General features: G+C 39.5%; 1 protein-coding gene across 1 annotated transcript in view; it reads left to right on the plus strand.

The window, feature by feature from the left end:
- The window catches only part of LOC136873916 (facilitated trehalose transporter Tret1-2 homolog), a 323,227-nt gene that overhangs the window by 75,320 nt on the left and 226,459 nt on the right, over window positions 1-21,448 (plus strand). The window lies entirely within an intron of this gene.

Genomic DNA, 21,448 nt, shown 5'->3' on the forward strand with positions numbered 1-21,448 from the left:
CACAGGTAGGGCCTACTGGGGAGTTTGTGAAATTCTAATAATCGCGAATGTCCCCGTTATTGTTAGTCGTACGGTTACGGCGCATGAAAAATAAAAGATCGGAAATCTATATATTAAAAAAATTTATGAAAACTAAAGTCAGTCAGTCCGGCCATTCTATCCGGTCGATTACCTTCATTTTTTTTAACTGAAAGGTATTCATACACAGATTTGTCATCAGGTACTATAAATCACTTAACTACCGCCTTCCTCAAATTGTTTGATTTTTTCAATTTTTTGTCTCTTTGAAGCAATCATATCTTTGATTCTAATTGAGGTACGGAGTTTATTTTGGCCTAAGAACACTCCGTGGATCAAGCTCTTTCATTTCAGCTCTTAACTATTTAAATTGGTTGATTCTGAGGGGAGTTATGAGTGCACATTCAATTTGACTTCTCCTTTCTTCAACATTTTTTCTCATTGAAGCAAACACATCCTTCGTTCTGATTGAGGTATGCAGTTCGGTTTGGTCTAAAAACACTTGATGGATCAAGCGCTTTCTTTTGAGGTAATAACTAATTAAATTGGTAGATTCTGAGAAAAGTTATGAGTACATTTGTCTCCACGACAAAGATCTTTGAAGCACTTTTTAACAGTTCGGTGCATAGTGTTGTTCCAAGGAACGTTTAATTCAATTTCTTTGTGTGATGTATTTTCAAGTGTTCTGTTGACATAATATTACATTCTACTACCACAGCAGATTATGTGCTTTATTTCATTAATTTGAAACTTTGCAAATACATCCGTGAGGATAGTAACAAACAACACTATACTTTGTACATTGCGGGCGGAGCCAGCAGGAAACTGCTAATTTTATCTTAAAATGGTTTTCTAAAGTGCAGTTTTCGAGACTGAGAGTCTGGGAAAGCACTGTAAGTTCGGTTTTGAACTCCTTGGTTACATTACTAAAGGTGAAAACAGATTTCCGATATCGTTAACAGTTTGAGTTTTTTGAGGTTAAAGTCTTAAGCTGACTAAACCTGTATTTCTACTATTGTTTATTATATTGCCTACGTTTACGCACTCTTGAGTACAAATTAGCTACGTGCCAGGTACAATTAAAGTTCTCTTTATCACTCAGAAAAACCGGTTATAATTTACACCTGCAAAAGTGTCAATACAAGCCTAACACCGACATCACCTTAAATCACCGGCAAAGGTACATAAAAATATTTGAGTGTTTAATTTTCATTTCAGTGTTTAATGTTTGCGTAACAGATTGGTCCTGTGAGAAAAGTATTAGATAGTATACCTTAATCATTGTGAAGTCAATATTGACTGAGTTATGACGTCTGTAGTGGTACATCATCATTCCGTTAAGATGTGTCACATGAGAAAAAGGGCAGAGCGAAACTCACTACTGTGTGTGTGTGTGTGTGTGTGTGTGTGTGTGTGTGTCTCACTGTGAAATGAGCACGTCTTTACCGTCCCAGCTAGGCAGTCCTTTCACTCAGGACTATAGTGATTCATTCCAGACAAATAATGGTCCAGTAGAAAGGAAATGAATTCTCGCCGCACCCTCACTTATTACTAATTGTGCCAATAGAGAACAAGCAAAACAAAACACACTTTTGTGGCCCTAGTTATAAGACCTACAATTTTACCAGGAATCCGAACCCTATGGCGTAAATTCCAATTTCGAGAATCTTACTATACTTCCATTGACCATGAAATGAAATGAAATGAAATGAAATGTCGTATGGCTTTTTTTAGTGCCGGGATATCCCAGGACGGGTTCAGCTCGCCAGGTGAAGGTCTTTCTACTTGACTCCCGTAGGCGACATGCGCGTCGTGATGAGGATGAAATGATGATGAAGACAACACATACACCCAGCCCCCGTGCCGTAGGAATTAACCAATTAAGGTTAAACTCCCCGACCCGACCGGGAATCTTACCCGGGACCCTCTGAACCGAAGGCCAGTACGCTGACCGTTCAGCCAACGAGTCGGACTCCATTGACCATGATGCGTGCGATGCTTATCATACCTTCACAGAAACTGTTTATAAAACGCACAGATCAAAAGCAAGTTAAACACCCTCGCTAAATTGTTATTTTTTGCTATTAGTGTTTCAAAACATGAAAAATATTACAGCAATTATTCAGTGAATAAATAATGCAGCTGATCTGTACTCTTATTACAGTAATTATACACTTGCTCAGTTACAATCGACTTTTATTTATTTCTGTTGCTATCTATTAGTTACTTGATCTCATACAAGACTTGTAATTAGAGAGACGTAAAATACTGTTATGAAGAAATTAAAGCTCCCCGTAACATTTCAATCAATCAATCAATCAATCAATCAATCAATCAATCACCACTGATCTGCATTTAGGGTGTGGCCTACGTGACAGATGCCTATCAGTAGTCAACCTAGTCTTTTCTTGATATCAAAGAAGTTGGAATTTTATCAAACATCTCACGTGGTAAATTATTCCAATTCCTAATTCCTCTACCTATAAACGAGTGATTGTCTACTGATGTCATTTTAAGCCATCTCTTCACTTAGAGTTTGAAACATTCCACTGGTCGAGTGTCTCCTTACTTCCAAGTCTTTCCAGCCCGAAATTTGCAACATTTCCGTAACACCACCATTCTGTACGAAATCACCCAGAAAAAATTGTGCTGCTTTCCTTTGCATTTTTTCCAGTTCTTGTATCAAGTAATCCTGGTGAGGTTACCCTACACTAGAAGCATGGCCTAATTGGGGTCTTCCCAGAGACTTTGCATCCTTTTCATCGTTACCACAACCTTCTAAATACTCTCATAATTATTTGAAAAGATCTGTAACCTTTATTTACAATCCCGTTTGTCCCACTAAGGATGACTTTCGAGGTCATTAATTTTTTTTTTTTTTGCTAGGGGCTTTACGTCGCACCGACACAGATAGGTCTTATGGCGACGATGGGATAGGAAAGGCCTAGGAGTTGGAAGGAAGCGGCCGTGGCCTTAATTAAGGTACAGCCCCAGCATTTACCTGGTGTGAAAATGGGAAACCACGAAAAACCATCTTCAGGGCTGCCGATAGTGGAATTCGAACCTACTATCTCCCGGATGCAAGCTTACAGCCGCACGCCTCTACGCGCCCGGCCGACTCGCCCGGTGGGTCAGTAAGTCTTCCGTTGATTGTAAGTCTTCCGACAGAAGCTCAGTCGGTGGCTCATATCCGCAAGGAGTCTTAAAAGACAGGTGACAAAAGTATTTGGTGGAAACACGATGCCATGTACAATCTCCAGTCTTAGGTGTTCGCTAAGTGAAGTCCTACTCTCCCTTACCAGTGATGTATGTGAACTGTGACAGTTCTTGCTGTGCTAGCAAGCGCGTCGGACCTGCTAGTAGTAGTGTGGTGAGGCAGTTACGAGTCCCGTTGTAATGGTCGTGTTCGGAATTTTGCAGACAGTGACTTTGTTACCAATTCCAAACAATGTGCTTCTACATATTGACAACGATAACTAGACAAATCAATATGACGTCAGTCGAACGAAAAAACACAATTGTGATTAGTTTCATTGATCGCAATATTCCTCGACCTGCATCGTATGAAGCTAACGACTAGATATTCGACAACCTGAAACTTGAGGAAGATGGCATCGAAATGCTACAGGTCAACGGCGTGGATCAGCGGTAGAGTGTCGGCCTCCGGATCCCAAGATAGCGGGTTCAAACCCGGCAGAGGTAGTCGGATTTTTGAAGGGCGGAAAAAAGTCCATTCGACACTCCATGTCGTACGATGTCGGCATGTAAAAGATCTCTGGTGACACATTTGGTGTTCCCGACAAAATTCATTAAAAATCTCAGCCATAGACGCCCAAGAGAGTTTCGGTTTACTCGGTCTGCCATCTAGTGGGGGCCTAGAGTAAAACGGAACGTCGAAATTGACGAGCAGACAGGCAGATGGCGTCAAATTGAAATGTCTGTACACGGTAGCTGAGGCCATACGATTATTATTATTATTATTATTATTATTATTATTATTATTATTATTATTATTAACGGCGTATCAAGACAAATCTTTGTTAAATGCAAGAATTCTGAATCATCGGACCGATTACTCCAAGATTATTCAGGTGAGCACACCTTTGTCCATAGTAATGGTTTCCGAAGTACAGTGACTCTGCCGGCCTAGGCACCAAATTGGTTAGAATTTCCAACTTACCGATAGAAGGGCCACACAGACTTATTTCCAATCGGATAGGTCTATTCGGTACAGTGCTTTCCATTAATGATGAGACCTGTGGTTCAAGCTTTCGATATCAAGTAAAATTGGCGTCCGAGCAGTTAAAATCATGTTAAAACAGCATATCCCTTCCTATAATGATATCGGTATTTTCCAAGCTTTAATCAGCTACGAAAGCCAGCCCACAAAATGCTTGATATGCAGTGAAATAGGTCATCTGCGAGGACAATGCCCCAAAAGAAAACATCCCGTTCAAACGCCGGCCGATGTCGATGCCCCGACCTGGGTAACACTAGCGAATGGCAGACTCCCGACCAAACGAGTTCCATTATTAGCTGTCCAACTCACACCAGCGGACAATATCAACATACACACAGTTGACACAGTACCTGAGTTCATACCACCAGAGAATGAGGATCCACAGAACTCCAAACAAGTTCCACGACTACCCCTCATGGATATTGATACAAACATTGAGACTTGTAAGTTAGATATGACAAGTGTAGACATAACTGTTGTCCCAAACCTCTCCTCAACATCAGTTGATGAGTCTACGGAACAAGATCCTTCTACCCTGGCGTTAGATGTCCCAGAACGACAATAACAACAACAACAACCCCATGAACTTGAATCCATAAGCGACTAACAACATATAGGTGAAGACGAAGAATCAATGATTGCTGATCCAGCAGAACACCTTTCTACTCCAGATGTTCTAGTGCAGGAACAGGTCTTGGATAATGGTCCAGGTCAGCTACACACACTTTCCTCACCAACCAACTCACACGATAATACGGAACAGGATGTCCGAATAATCAAATCTTCGGGCATCAGTTCGCGAGAACCCAGATTAAAACGCCCGGTTGACGCCAAGAATACCGAAAATTCTTAAAAACTCCTCGCAAGACGAAATTCGAGGTCAGATCAATATGGCCCGCTTGGTCAGTAAAATGTGGGTTGCTAAAGTATTTCTTCTTGTGTTTATAATACTCCTTCGCACTTACGCCACCCTTAATGTGAACTGCCTGCGAAGTAGAAGTAAACAAGTTCTTCTCCGAGAATTTATTTCAGATCATGACATTGACATCATTTTCCTGCAAGAGATTAACATCAGTAAACTATCCTTTCTTGGCCCATTATATGATTACATTGCCAACCCCGAAGAGGAGTCCAGAGATACTGCTATACTGTTTAGAGCAAATATACCCATCAAGTTGACCGAATGTCATCCCAGTGGAAGGATTACATACTGTATATACTAACAGACGACAACACACTTTACGTGAACGTTTACTTGCAGTCAGGGACACACAGAAGACATGAAAGGGAGGAATTTGTTACCACACAGCTACCAGACTATTTGCGACACAACTGTCACAGACTAGTCATTGGAGGTGATTTTAATTGCGTGTCGCATTACAAAGATCAAAAAGGTCACTTCAATTTGTCGCCAGCCCTTGAACGACTTTATAAAGTTCTCCAACTTCATGATGTGCGGGAATCAATATATGACCCGCTTGTTCAGTGTACATACTTCCAAGGATAAGCGGCATTCCGTCTTGATAGATTTTATGTTAATAAAGACACTATTATCAGTGTTCATGACATAACAGTTAACATCGTACCGTTCAGTAACCATCATTCAGTTGTCCTGAAAATGCGATCAGATGATTCCTTACCCCGGATGGGGAGGGGATACTGGAAATTAAACGACTCCCTGTTAAATAAGGAGGAAATAAAAGAATTTAATCAGATGTAGACAGGCTTGCTTAACCAACTACAAAGGCAGAGTCCCCTCAACATATCAACATGGTTGTACAGATTGAAGCCTGCTATTCATTCCTTTTTTAAACGACATGGGGTGGAAATGAAAAATAACCGAAGACAAACCCTACATTCCTACTATGTAATCCTCAATGATCTCTTGATTCGACAACAAGCAGGCTTTGATACCTCCAACCGTATAGCAGCTCTCAAATGTCGAATAACATCTATCCAGGACCACATTCATTCTGCCCTCCTGGCTGAAGAGAAAGCTCAACTCTACCATATAGTCATGGAGGAAAGGAAGGCTCAGAGGAAATTTGTACAAACCCTACACTCGGAAGATGGTAAACAGTTCAGTGGTACACAAGAATGCCTTGAGGAAGCAGAGAAATACTCCAAAGAAGCATCTAAAGATAACGGGAACTCCGTAGTCGAGCAACAAAAAATTATATCATTTGTAGAGCAGCAATTGGGTGAAGAAGAAAAACAGCATCTGACCCGTCCCATCACTGAAGAGGAAGTATTTGAGGCAATACACGCATTGCAAGCTGTCCACTTCATGGCCGTATCGATGAGTATAATCAACAAATTAATCTAAAAAGCCATCTAATCGATACTTTATTTATTTTGCCTCAGGCAAAATTAAAAATACAGTAGCACACACAGAACATGTTTCGACCACTTAGTGTATATAAATATCTTAGATGAGATCCTTTGGACAGTAAGCACATTAGACCTTAAAACTATGTCCCATGGGATCCTAAAATCTATTGTTCTAGGTGCTTTAAATGAAAAGAGAAGGGGGTGGGGGGAGGTTGGGGGTAAGTAAATATGTGTGAATGATACTTAAATTACAATTCGCGTCTACAATTGTGTTTAAAACTTATATACTAAAGTACATATTTAAAATATTTAAAAGCGTCTATGGTGAATTACTTTTGTAATAACACTAGGTGGCATGAATAAAAAGACAGTGTTTGTAACAATCTTCAGGTATTTGTGAGAAGAATACTTAATTAAAATTCACGTCTACAATGATATTAAAAACCTTGTTTTCTAATAAACATATTTAAAAATATCCTAAAGCGTCTATGGTGAGGCATTTTTTTTACTTGAATAAATGTTTACTGTATGTCATTGTATACCAGTCTTCAGGTATTTATTGTTTATAATTTGTATTGAATATCTTCCTTAATTGTTGCTTTAATGGTTATGGTAAAAGGCCGTGTTGACTGTTTGACTTCCGAAATTTGCTCTTTGGATTGTGGTAAAAGGATGTGTTGACCGTTTAACGGACACAACTTCCCCCACCTCCCTCCTCTACTTTCATTTAAAGCACCTAGAACAATAGTTGACCGTTTAACGGACACATTCTTTTACCACGATCCAAAGAGCAATTTTTGGAAGTCAAACAGTCAACACAGCCTTTTACCATAACCATAAGAACAACAATTAAGGAAGATATTCAATACAAATTATAAACAACAAATACCTGAAGACTGGTATACAGCGACATACAGTAAACTTTTATTCAAGTACAAGTGTTTTTAAAAAATAAGTGCCTCACCATAGACGCTTTAGGATATTTTTAAATATGTTTATTAGAAAACAAGGTTTTTAATATCATTGTAGACGCGAATTTTAATTAAGTATTCTTCTCACAAATGCCTGAAGATTGTTACAAACACTGACTTTTTATTCATGCCACCTAGTGTTATTACAAAAGTAATTCACCATAGACGCTTTTAAATATTTTAAATATGTACTTTAGTATATAAGTTTTAAACACAATTGTAGACGCGAATTGTATTTTAAGTATCATTCACACATATTTCCTTACCCCCAACCTCCCCCCACCCACTCTCTTTTCATTTAAAGCACATAGAACAATAGCTTTTAGGATCCCATGGGACATAGTTTTAAGGTCTAATGTGCTTACTGTCCAAATGTTCTCACCTAAGATATTTATATACAGCTGAAGATGACCACTAAGTGGTCGAAACATGTTCTGTGTGCTACTGTATTTTTAATTTTGCCTAAGGCAAAAGAAATAAAGTATCGATTAAGTGGCTTTTTAGATTAATTTGATGGCAATACACGCAGCTAGTCACAAGTCCGCACCAGGCCCCGATGGCTTTAGCTATCTTTTTTACAAGAAATACTGGCCCATTGTCAAAAATACTTTTGTGGAGCTAATGAACGTACTTCTCGAAGACCTGCCTGATTTTACCGGGTTCTGTGATGGTATAATAATACTCATACCCAAGGTTAAAATGCCCAAAACAATATCAGACTTCCGTCCAATAACATTGCTCAACACTGATTATAAAATATTTATGAAAATTCTTGCATGTCGTATAATGCCTTTCATGGGAAGAGTCATCAAACAAGGTCAAACGTGTGGTATTCCAATTCGCAAAATAACACACAATCTTCAAGACATTAGAGACACGGTGCTAATTTATGCAAGGAATACAGGTATGGCTGGTGCCATTTTAAGTCTGGACTTTCAGAAAGCTTTCGATCGAGTTCATCACGGATACTTGCTGGGAGTCATGAGACATACGGGTTTCCCTGACGCTCTCTGTAACATTATGTATAATGTTTATCAATCCGCCCACTCTAGAATTCTACTTAATGGTTTCTTTTCTCGTCTGATTCCTATTCAAACGTCAGTGTGACAAGGATTCCCATTGTCTATGATCTTGAGCATAGAATCTTCCGTACGTGCCGTTCATCACGTCCTTAACTCTACACCCAATCCAAATAATCTGTTTACCATTAAAGCTTACGCAGATGACGTCATCTTCGGACCCCTGCAGTCAATGAACAGCTTTCTTTCTTTTTTCTTCTCCTTCTTCTTCTCTCGCTGCCTATCCGTTTCGGATGTTGGCGACCATGATGGCTATTTTCGTCTTGTTTGTGGCAGCGCGGAACAGTTCAGCTGATGACATATTGCACCAGCCTCTAAGATTGTCAAGCAAAGATATTCGTCTTCTTCCAGGACCTCTTTTGCTGTTAACTTTCCCCTGAAGTATTTTTGGAGTAGGTTGTATCTGTGTTGCGCATGATATGTCCCAGATACTGCAGCTTTCGGCATTTTACTATCTTGATCAACTGAGGTGGTATGTTCATCCTTCTCATTACTTCCACGTTTGCCAATCTCTGGGTCCAAGATATTCTCAGGATCCACCTATAAAGCCATGTTTCAAAGGCCTCCACCTTCTTCTCTGTGTTTATATTCAAGATCCATGTCTCTACACCATATAAAAGAACAGAAAATTCATAGCAGTGAAAAGGTCTGATTCTAGTCCCTAAAGTTAGATTGTGGCTTTTAAACACATTACTCATTTTCTGGAACACACTTCTTGCTTTTCCAATGGGTACCTTGACTTCTTGTGAGCAATCCCAGTCTTCATTTATTATGGTTGCAAGGTATGAATATTATTTTACCCTTTCCATACTCTTTTGATTCATAACCAAGTTTAATCCGAAAATATTTTCCTTACTTATAACCACGAGTTTTGTCTTTGTGGTGTTTATTTCAAGCCCGTATTGGCTGCTGACTCTTACAATTCCATCCATTAGTGATTGTAGCGCTTGGTTAGTATCAGCAAATACAATCGTATCATCAGCATACCGGATGTTGTTTAATCTCACTCCATTTATCAAAATGCCTTCTTCTATATCTTCCAAGGCTTCTCTAAATATGTATTCTGAATACAAATTAAATAGTATAGATGACAAGATACATCCCTGCCTCACACCTCTTAGGATTTTGACTGCTTTGGTGTGTTCTCCTTCAACACGCAACACCGCTGTTTGATTCCAATACAGCGTCTTGATGATTCACAGGTCTCTTTCCTCCATTCCAATATTTCTCAAAATCTCCATCAATTTTTCATGTTTTACACAGTCAAAGGCTTTCTGGCAGTCTATTAAACATGCAAATACATTCTTATTTACATCTCTACATCTCTGAAACAGTACCTGCACACTGAGCATTGCTTCTCTCGTTCCCATTGCTTTAATAAACCCAAATTTATTAGAGGCTATCTGATCTTCAACAGCTAACAGGAATAATATCTACGTACGAAATGGCCTCGAATGCACTTGTAAGTTATCAGAAATCGGAACTTCTTCCTCTTAGTAGATGGTCGAAGGCAGCAATGTTAGTCAATGTACCAACCAAAGAGCGTGTTAAAATCCTAGGGATCACCTTTACCCCAAACATTGAAGAAATAGTCGATTTAAACTGGAACAATGTTACTCAAAAGTTGCGTTCGACCCTATCGCTGCACCGCAGCAGGAACCTCAATATAATACAAAAGTATGGCATATCAACTTGGTTGCACTCTCAAAACTATAGCACACTGCGCAAATTTTACCGATGCCAGAAATAATTGCCCAACGGATAGAACTTTGTGTCGGATATTACTTATGGAGAGGATATCCTTTTCGTGTAGTCAGGCCACAACTGAGGAAACCCATTGCCCAAGGGGGATTAGGACTCGTAACAGTCTCCGATAAATGCAAAGCTCTCCTGATCATAGAAATGGTGCAGTATTCACCTTCCGACCAAGATAGAGCACTCCAGTTTTCTCCCTTGTGGAAAATAATTAAGAACTTCGCTCGTCTTGTTTTAAATCGTTTCTGCAGGCTTTGCACAGCTTGCAACTTCCTGACCACAATATCCTCACTGTTAAATTAATTTGTAATCAGTTGCTACAGAAGCATGTTCATCTTCCACACATTATGGTCAAATACCCCAAGTACAATTGGACTCATATTTGTACAACATTCCAAATGTCTTACATCCCCTTAGAATGGAAAGTAGCTAGCTATAAGGTTATAAACGAGTACTTCCGACAGAAGAAAAGAAATTCCGCCACAGGATGATCCAATCGCCGCTATGTAAGAAATGCTCGGTAATTTACACTCAGTTTCATAGACTGACTAGTTGCGGAACCGTCAAGGACATTTGGCAGTGACTCAGAGTAGCGTTCAACAGGTTGACGGGATCTAGCAATCCAAACAACGTGAGTTAAGTTTTTGTAGTAGTTTTTGGATTACCACACGGTCACAAGTTCGACCGCTGGTGCGCAGTACTGACTATTGTAGAGAAAGAAGCCGCAAATTTTATCAATGTTTTATACTCAAGACGAATATGACCTGGTGGTCTACACACTAAGACTTAATCTAATGTTGTGAGCTCCGATACATATGTGGAGCTTGCTTTTATACCATGATAACTTTTACTTATCTTTAATGAGTTAATGACAAGTATGACAGAAATATCACTAGAGAGTATGTTGGTTTAGGTCAACAGTGCCGCTGGCTCCAGTATGACTTTCATAAGATAAGGGACAAATAGTCAATAAGAGGAAGTAGCTGTTGCCTCAAGCGATAAAGATATTAGTTGGCGGCAGCTTTCCTTTGGAAACATGATAGCAATAAGTAACTATTTACAATTTTAGAACTGGGACAAACACATTAGTCACATTAGTAGGCGGTAGCCTTCTTTGTGTCTTGGGACATGATAACATTAATCAGCTATTTACAGTCTTAAGGTCGGAACAAACACATTTCTTGTGTCTTGTGACACGATAATATGAATTATCTATTTCCGTTTAAAATTGATATCTGGTTTCCTCGAGCGGTCTTGAGTGAACATTACTTGCCGTCTCGGAAATAGTAAGCAGGGAACATACCGTAACTCGTGTATCGTGCAATATTGACTTTGGACATTAGCAGACCTGATCATAGACATGCACTGACTTGGCTTAGTATGGGGTATCTGTTTTACACTCAAACCAACGACAAGGTATACTTGACTTCCTTCAGAAGCTACTTACAAGAATGTCAACAGAAAATAGCAAGGTGTGGTAGTCCCGCCGCCAGTTTACTCATAAAAGAAGTCCAAAATATACTGTGATATTTTCAGGTTTGTTGTCTCCACTGTGTCTAGACTTTCCAACGATATCTCGTGTGTATTATGGTTTCTTTATTTAATCCATGTCACAAAGGTGCTGGAAAGCGGTGCGAGTGTCAGCGACGCGCAGTGGTTTACGGTGAAGATCGAGGCTAACGACAAGTAGCATTGCATAGACTGTGCTCCTTAGTGAATTGCATGTATTATGTTGAGAACTGTATTTTGATGTAAATGCATAGTAAGTTATGTAAGTGTGATAAGCGCAGGATACTGAAGTGCAAGAAAGGTGCTAAAGATGATAGATAACGATATCACGTTTCTTTTTTAATACATCATGTCCCTTGTTAAGTGCTTATGTAAATTCATGTGTAAGTGTATAAAAAAGTAAAAAAACTGTGAACGCACGTTGACATTACGGGGCGATTATGAAAGCCTTTCGCTACTATGAAATACTAAGAAGCTACACGTTTATTTTGTTACTAGCAAATGTACCCGTGCTTCGCTACGGTATTCTACATTGTATTCGAATATCGAAGTAAATACTGTACATACAATAAATAAGATTGTTTTAAAATTGCATGTCTCTTAGCGTTATCCGAGAAACAGCATAGGGAGGTTCCCAATACGGTGTTTCCAATGTAAAGTGCTTGTTACGGATTTGTGATGATAACGGCAGGCTCACTTGCCTACTGCCATTCACAATCGAGTGTGGAAGTTTTCATTATAATTGCAGGCCCCATCGCCTACTGCGCTGTCACAATCGATTTGGGAGTATTCGTTTCCTACTTCCAGACAGATTACAGTTTTCATTAGAATGTTTGGCAACTTCCCTACTACCAGTCAAAATTGAGTTGTGCAGTTATAATTATAATGAAAGGCCCCTTTTCCTACAGCCAGCCAGCTTACTACCAGTCACACCAAGTTGGTGAGTTTCCATCAAAATAACAGGCCACTATGCCTAATACCAGTCACATTTTAGATGGATACATTTGTTTATAAGGGCGGGTACCCTTGCCTACAGCCAAACACAATCGGGTAGGGGACTTTCAAACAATAATCCATGCTCCCTTGCCTTTTCCAAGTCAAATCGAGAAGTGAATTATTCACTACAATGGTAGGCCTTCCTTACTAATGCCAGTTACACAGGTGTTGGAGAAGGACCCCATTCCTACTGCCAGTCAAAGTCGGTGTGGGGAGTACTGATTACAATAGCAGACACAACCTTTCTCGATCGCTACAACACGACATCAGTGAATATATATAGGTCGACATACGAAAGTATATGCATGCTTAAAATATTGCAGACCTTCATTTACAGATTGACTGCTGCAAAACGGTATGTCATATCGACAAAGGATTGTACCATAAGACGTCAGATTTAGCGGCCTAAATGGCTGGTCGTATGATATCTGATCTATTCATGGGTCAGACTGAGTTAGAGACATTGAATAGGGTAAAAATTTTGTAAGATTATCTCACATTGCATTACTTTTCAGATAATTATGTGACGACTACATACATAGTATTTGGCTCACATATGGCTACTGGGTGGGCCAATTTTCGTGTAGGGTTTGATGATTCTATCTTTCTTATAAGTGATTGAAAGTATGAATTATGCATGTGAAAAGTCCAAATTTACTTAACATCGAGAAATAGACAAAAATCAAACGTAAAAGGGACACAGATACAACAAAAAGTCATAAGACCAAGGTTGTAGATTACTCCAAATTGAACGGAGATTGTGCCTTCCCTTATGTGATAGAACTTCGCGAAGATCTGCACCATCATTAAAATTGCCTCCATATTTCGATATTCTTCGGGGAAAAAGTGAAAAATTTAAAGCGCTTGGAAATGTTCTGTCCGTTACAGGCTAAAACGTATAATTTTGCCAAATTTCTGTTTTCTTGTTCGTCTGGCAGATTATGCCGCAATGTGGATTTTGGGCGAGGAGGGTTAAAATTAGGACTTTCAGGAAACTAAACTAAAAAATTATGCAGATGGTTGTTATTATTACCCCTTAATCGCGTAGCTGTGCGAACATTTCGCCAAAATAGTCGATGTACAGGCACACAGTCGTTAGGATTTTACTTATATAGATAAATAAGGAATCTGCTCCACGTACAACACCTTTTGGTCTATGTCTGATGGACTTATCCTGCAAAACCGACCATTCATGATATCTCCCTTATTAATCTTTCTGTCGAGAAAATACACATGAAAAAAGTTTTAGAAATGGATTTCCAACAAATTTGGTCGATTTCCAGTCAGGTTGGTCATGTACTGTATATATTGTGGAAGAGTAAATTCACCATTTCGGTTCCCTATAAACCCCCAGTCCATTCCAGGAACAGGAAATGTTATTGACCTTTAAAATCTACCTTTGTAAAGGTGAATGCTAAAAGTTTGGTTCAAATATTTTCAATAGTTTTCAAGTTGTAAGAAATACGCTCAACACGCGCCCGTTCTTAAGTTAGGTCCGGTTCATGATATCTCCCTTATAAATCCTCTTACCGAAATGATGCACATGAGAAAAAAGGTTTAAAAATTAATTTCCACTAAGGCAGGTAGATTTCTATTAAGTTTGGTTGTGTACATTTTGTGGGAGTGCAAAATCACGGTTTCGGTTTCGTATAAACCCCCCAGTCATTTCATGGATTTAAAAACAGTATTTGCCCTGAAACCTATCCAAGGACAGGTGGATTCTAAATATATCCAGTCAATTACAGAAAATGACTAAATTTAATATTCGACGCTATGGAACCTGAAGAATGACTGCTGTAAACCGATTGTCCCAATCATGCACTTGGCTCATGTGAACAATGGACATGACTATACTGTATATATCAGCAAGTAACTTGATTTGAAAATCACCGGACGAGTTGGCCGTGCGGTTAGGAGCGCGCAGCTGTGAGCTCGCATCCGGGAGATAGTGGGTTCGAATCCCACTCTCGGCATCCCTGAAGATGGTTTTCCGTGGTTTCCCATTTTCACACCAGGCAAATGCTGGGGCTGTACCTTAATTAAGGTGACGGCCGCTTCCTTCCCATTCCTAGGCCTTTCCCGTTCCATCGTCGCCATAAGACCTATCTGTGTCGGTGCGACGTAAAGCAAAATACCAACAAAAAAAAAAAAGTCCTCGGCAGTAACAAGCACCCGAGTAAGACCGTCTATCCTGAGATTCAATCACGCTGTAGTCTTGTAGTAATGTATTTAAATGCTATGTCTCCATGGCATTTGCTGCTGACACGTTAAACAACTCTCGTGGAACAAAGCTTTACGCCCCAGAGTCTCTTACAATCTTTAGCGATTAAAGGGACGTGAAGAGTTAATATTTTTATCATCTTCATAAATTATGGTTCATAGTGTGGGTTCCTGCAGTCACTTCCTAGTTTGTGAAGCATGAACGATTCAGTAACTGCATGACAAGGGTCAGCATATCGGGCAGATTGAGTTCTGTGCAGGTGGTTAGTTTGTCCCTAAACCGTTAGCGTGAAAATGTTCTCACCGGAACTAAATAAGACCAGCATCCTACTTCACAGAAACGTGCTGTTCACAATCATTTTAGCCAGCTTCGAACCGATGCGAGTGACGGAATCCTACTTCCACTTGACAGGCCAGGAATTACTGTACTTAAAACCAACTCGGTGAACGAAGAGGAATTCGAAGTTGTATTATCAATAATGATGGAGCTTACTGAAGAATGAAAGTGGAACTGACTTCAGCAAGGAAGATGAGTCTAGATATACTGTATTAGGAATAAAGATACTCGGATAAGACGAGATAACTAGGAAGAGATAGGAGATTATAAAATGTTCTTAACAGGTGATAAAAGTGAAAGGACAGAACAGGAGCAAGGTACAACATAATAACGAGGGCCCGAATTTTTAAATGCATATGCGTATATGCAAATGCATATTTCGAACGTTACTGCATATTTTGAGCGTTAGTGCAAGTACGGACATATTTTTCTCTTATGTGTGATCGATTATCTAAGATTTCTGAACGAAATGAAAAATTTAATGAACTTTGTATGTTGTACATCCTTTGGCAACATGGGAAGCCTTCCCTGATCAAGAAAAAAGCTTTCAGTGTCGCAATACAAGCAGGTAGATGCATAATGACTCTTTTCACAATAGCTGTTTCCTTCTTTCTGACATTACTCTTTCTTTCTCCTTACAGTAGCGTCCCGAGATTTGCTTAAACAAGTGCATTCATCTGTTAACTTGGTCTTCGACTTCTGCCGTGTTTTACCTCATTAAACTGTAAAAATGCCTAAATGTTTGCCAGAAGAATGTTCCGAGCAGTCCGTGCCAGTGTTAAAGTATTACCCATTTACGTCCATCGACGTAGAACGATAATTTTCAGCGTATAAGTTACTTCTGGCCGACAAGTTATTGACTCCTGAAAACATTGAAAAACTGTTGGAACTTACTGACATGCATCATTTTGCAAGAAATTAAACATGTTTATCAATTTAACACCGAGTTAAAATGAAATAATGCGTCTGGTAATTGAATTTTATTTTATTTTTAGTGCATATTTTCGTGAATATTTACAACATTTTAGTGCATATGAGCATGCATATTTTCGGAGTTTTTACTGCATATGAATCCGGGCCCTAATAAAAACTGAGTCTACAAAGAATGTACCGAGTGTGAAATAAAAATTAGCATTTCGACTAGTAAAGCGATGCTAATGGCAAGAAAACTGCGAGGAATGAATGAATTTCAGGTAGGCCTAGAGAATGTAAAACTGCAGCAGGTGGAGCATTGCACATACCTAGAATGTATATTCTCTCAAGATGGTAATACAAAGCGAAATACGAGTAGAATCAGTTTAGCTCTTACAAGGAAACTTCACGAAGTATATATGGTATAAAATCAAATACGATAAAACGTTCAGCGGTAATCAATGCCTATGGTACCAATTTAGCTGCCTACGGCGTTAATTATGCATGTTTATGAGCCTAGATATTGGTACAATAATGAATACGACAGGAAACCCAGCTATAAATAATCATTTCTCCATTAATCTTAACTGTTACTTAAACATGTTTGTGGGTCTTGATGTAGAAATCTGTTAAACACAAATGTTAACGACAATAGGCACATCTGATGAATGATGCATTTGTGCAGTTGGGAGTTGAGCAACTCGAACCAGACAACGCTGTCAGGAGCATCAAAGGCATCACGTTCAATTGGAAGTGTAGCTTTCTTCCAGGCATGATGCACAAGGGGACGCAGTGTAACACTTGGTTCACGTAAGACAATAAGAAATGGAGATTGAAGTTTACCTTCCATGGTTACTATGGGCTGAATTGTATACGAATGTGATATTCCAGACGCTGATTTCACTTCGACAATCGTGTCTCTTTCACCGAACCTAGATAGTGTGTGGTCTCTGTAAATTTCATAATTAGATCCAGATTGGTCGGTATTCAGAATTTCAGCTCATGAATAATTAGATACGATGTTTTCAATGAATTCAGTAACAAATGCAATCGCATACTTCTCAATCTCTTCATGCGATTGAGCATGTTTGTAAGTTTAAAAGTGCGTTTACCTTCGCGATTAACGATCTTGTGAACTGCATTGAAAGTCCACACCTAGGTCGATCCTGCTCTGAAATTTGACTATACAAGTGCTCTAGCTTTCCCATACGCCCACCGCCGTATACCAATATCATGCACAGCCATTGTAGCAGGCCTAACCCTTCCCTCTTGAAATTAGACCACATGTTCTCCGATATGACATTGGGTTTCTCGCGTTTTGTTCTCTATTGTCCATAATATCTCTGATAAAGAAATAGATAGCCGCTGTATTTGAAGCTCCTGAAATGATGCATGATTAGTTCCAATGACCATCCTTTGTTCTTAGCTTCAATTACCTTCTTGACATAACCGAAAGGAAAGGAATCATTCAAAGGCTCATAAACAGACTCGACATCAGCAGTTTCCTCAGTAGGCACTTGCAATAGTTCTTCATCCTGCCGGATTTCAGTGATAGTGGTGTCTTCAAGTTCCGGTCTCCCAAGATCTCAAGAGCCTTAATCTGTCTGGATGTGCTCACGAAGTGAGATTGAAGAGAAGCTTAGCATATATAAGTGGAAGCATTGCACACTAATTCCAAGTCCAATGGAAACATTAGGGACTGTGATTACCCCGAGGACCGTAGTTGAATCTGGCATTGTTTGCACTTGTGCTGTTTGTGACCGAACACTTACTTTCCTATCCAACCTCGCTTGTTCAGCTGGTATTCCCTTCCGAATCTGACAGTATTATGTTTGAGAGGTGAAGGAAGTATTTTATTTTCATGCCGTTCATTTCCCTTCCCTTTCTTTTGCAAATAATCGCAATATTTGAAGGGGTGAAACTCTTCATCGTATGATTAGTTTTAAGATGGGATGATTATTTCATTTATTACTCATTAACATAATATTCGCAACCATTACTAGCTCGGCGGTGCCTATGCATGTCGAACAAGTTATAGGCTGCAGGGTTTTCTAACGTACTAAATATGTGGTTCTTGCATTTATGCACCCTCAAATACAGAGCCTGTGCTGAAATACGGTACCGTGACTTTGATAGCATAAGACTAGTACCATACGGCCGGTAGCAATAACGAAAGGCTGGTATAAAATAAGACAGTAACGTCCTTACTGCAACGTGATCAGACCATACTCATTCCCCCCATTCCGGGAGTATGGGCGGAGTTACTATATTACCTCTAATTGTTATTCTACCAGAAGAAAAAAAAGGCAATTTCTACTAGTTTTGAACCAACACAGCACGGCAAATTGAACCCTAACATGGTGTTCCAAATATTTACATGCCAATTATCACTCTGTACTTTGTGTATGTTTTATTGGCTAGTAAGACAGTCAAGGTGGGGGTCGTCTCAAAAGATGGTTCATATATCGTGTTGAGAAGCACCTGTTACCAGTCCTGCGTCGCTTGTGGCCAACACCATCATGATACCAGAGATCAAAATATTCAGCGCTGCCTTCTTAAAGCAGGTCAGTTCCTTATCAATGTGATGTCAAAGTGTGCCACTGCAATCACCTTAGTCGTGATTATTTTTGTGTTCTATAGAGTTATTTTCTATTGAAATTGCATTGCACTGCATGTATATGAAATGTTACCAAACTTCAGTACATATTATAGAACGTATAAAAATCAGCCAATGATACGTATTTTCAATTTATGAAATGATGATTATGATGATGATGATTATTATTATTATTATTATGATATATGGCCTTCGGACAAGTGCATGTCTTTCTCGTTGAAGTCTAGTTTCTAGTTGACGTCCCTGGGCAGGTATGATGATGATGATGATGATGATGATGATGATGATGATGATGATGATGATGTAGGAAAGAGATGTTAATTGCGCAGTCGGCGCATAGCCTACTACTGTTTGAGGCTCACCGTCCCCATCTGACGGACGAATCACCGTTCACGGCATCATATGCCCTCACCCTACGTTAACACTGCGGAGAGGTTTGAAATTAAACCCGGGCGTTTGGCACATAATATAGTGATTAGAACTTGTGCTACCACAACCTCTCCTACCCTGCGGACTAATATTCTGATGGTGAAAATGTTTCCCACCAACCAGATTCGAACCCGGTTATCATGGTATCAGACCGTATACACTTGACGTCTCAACGATCACAGACACCAGGCGGACAATTTACGAAATGAGGAAGCCCTTAACGGAATGCAGAAAATGTTTCTTTTTATGATAAAATCACAGTTTTGAAACCACATCATAATCCTGATAATATTAAGTTACTGGTAGAACTCCTATATTCCGAGTGAAGAATCATTCATGCCTAATGAGGCGCAGAATAGTGTCTATTTTGAAATATAAGTTTCCAAAACATACCGAGAGAAAGAGTTCATTTTTAACAAGCATCAACCAAACCAGTCCCAAGCAGAGTTTGTAAACCGACATAATCCCGCCGATAGATAACATTCCATTTTAACTTACCTCTGGAATATGATGCATTTATCGCTTGTGTACTTTTGACATGACTAAATCATTTTGCAATATAGAACAGAAGTTACGTGATTGTCATAGCTTCCAGAGCGTTTGCGGTCAACAAAGTTATGCAACGTGCCTATAAGACATTTAACTCGAAAATGGTTATTCGGTAAGGAAATTGGTTCTGAGCTAACACAGAAAAGAAAAGACTCCAGCAGTAATATTTGAATACTGGAAATTATGAGAACTGAAGTGAGAAAGAAATTACATCAAATTGTTTCGGTATTTCTTTGACTTTCCCTTGTCTAGAACTAGTTTGTCATACAGAGTAGTTCCTTCAACTTCAACTGACGGAATGACTTACTTTCCTAATAAAGCGTTTGTATTCTATAGCACTTCCAAACTCGGTAGTCTTTCCAGTGTTAGGCTATGAAATTGCTTCGAAAGTTTCTGGGACGCTATCACATTTTCTTAAACATTCACGAGTAAATTCATAGGAGGTATGAAGGCATTGTCAAAATTTTGCTAATAGGCGTATAATAAAAAATGTATCCCTTTGATGTTACATGGTCTTTAAATCACACAGATCTTGTTTTATGTTACGCAAATATCTTATTCATCTGATCCATACATTTGTGGAACAATTCGCGATTTTCGAACCTTCCTGATTCTTTTCCACCACTTTTCCCCACACCATAGTGAGATCGCTTGTGCGAACTGTGTCGCACATGTTGATATGGGGTTGTTTTACAGCCGGATCCCCTTCTGAGACATTTATCCACTACTGCGTGTTTCTTTTGTGACTGGCAGCGTGGTGTGTTGTGTTTATTGGGACAAACACAACCATCCTATTCTCTAGTCAAAGGGCATTGCTAAAATTCCAACCCAGCCGGGAATGGAAACCTAAGCCCTCTGAGCCCATAAGGCTGACCATTCAGCCAAGGAGCTGGATAGTGATTTTCCGCCCAAACTGTGTACAATTAGAAAAGGAATATGTTCTGGTGGCATATATCTGGGTTCTCCACAAAGGCGTGCAACAAAACCACTTATTTATTATAGCATACATTTTATTTTAATGTAGTATGACGTTTAGTACTGGGTGTATCCGAGGACATGTTCAGATCGTCTGGAACAGGTCCTTCTATTTGACGCCCATTTTTCTGCGTGTGAGGAGATGATGATGATGATGATGATGATGATGATGATGATGATGATGATGATGACGACGACGATAAGGTAGGGAAAGGGTGAAACTTGGTGTCAACACATAGCCTACTCGTGTCGATTAACACCAAGGGATCTGCTCAAGGCTTTAAAGTCTCAATCCGACGGACGTATCTCCCTCAACAGCGCCATATACTCTCACTCCATATGGCTTTTGGGACGCAATCTAGTAATTGGAAATTATATACCACCACCTCTCCTACCTTGCTACTGCTGCTGCTGCTGCTGGTGACGGTGGTGACGGTGGTGGTTGTGGTGGTGGTGATTGTTTTAGGAGGAAGTACAACTGGGCAACCATCCCCTATTAACACTAATCAA

The sequence above is a fragment of the Anabrus simplex genome, chromosome 5 (genome assembly GCF_040414725.1).
Source record: "Anabrus simplex isolate iqAnaSimp1 chromosome 5, ASM4041472v1, whole genome shotgun sequence".
In the NCBI taxonomy this organism is placed as follows: Eukaryota; Metazoa; Arthropoda; class Insecta; order Orthoptera; family Tettigoniidae; genus Anabrus; species Anabrus simplex.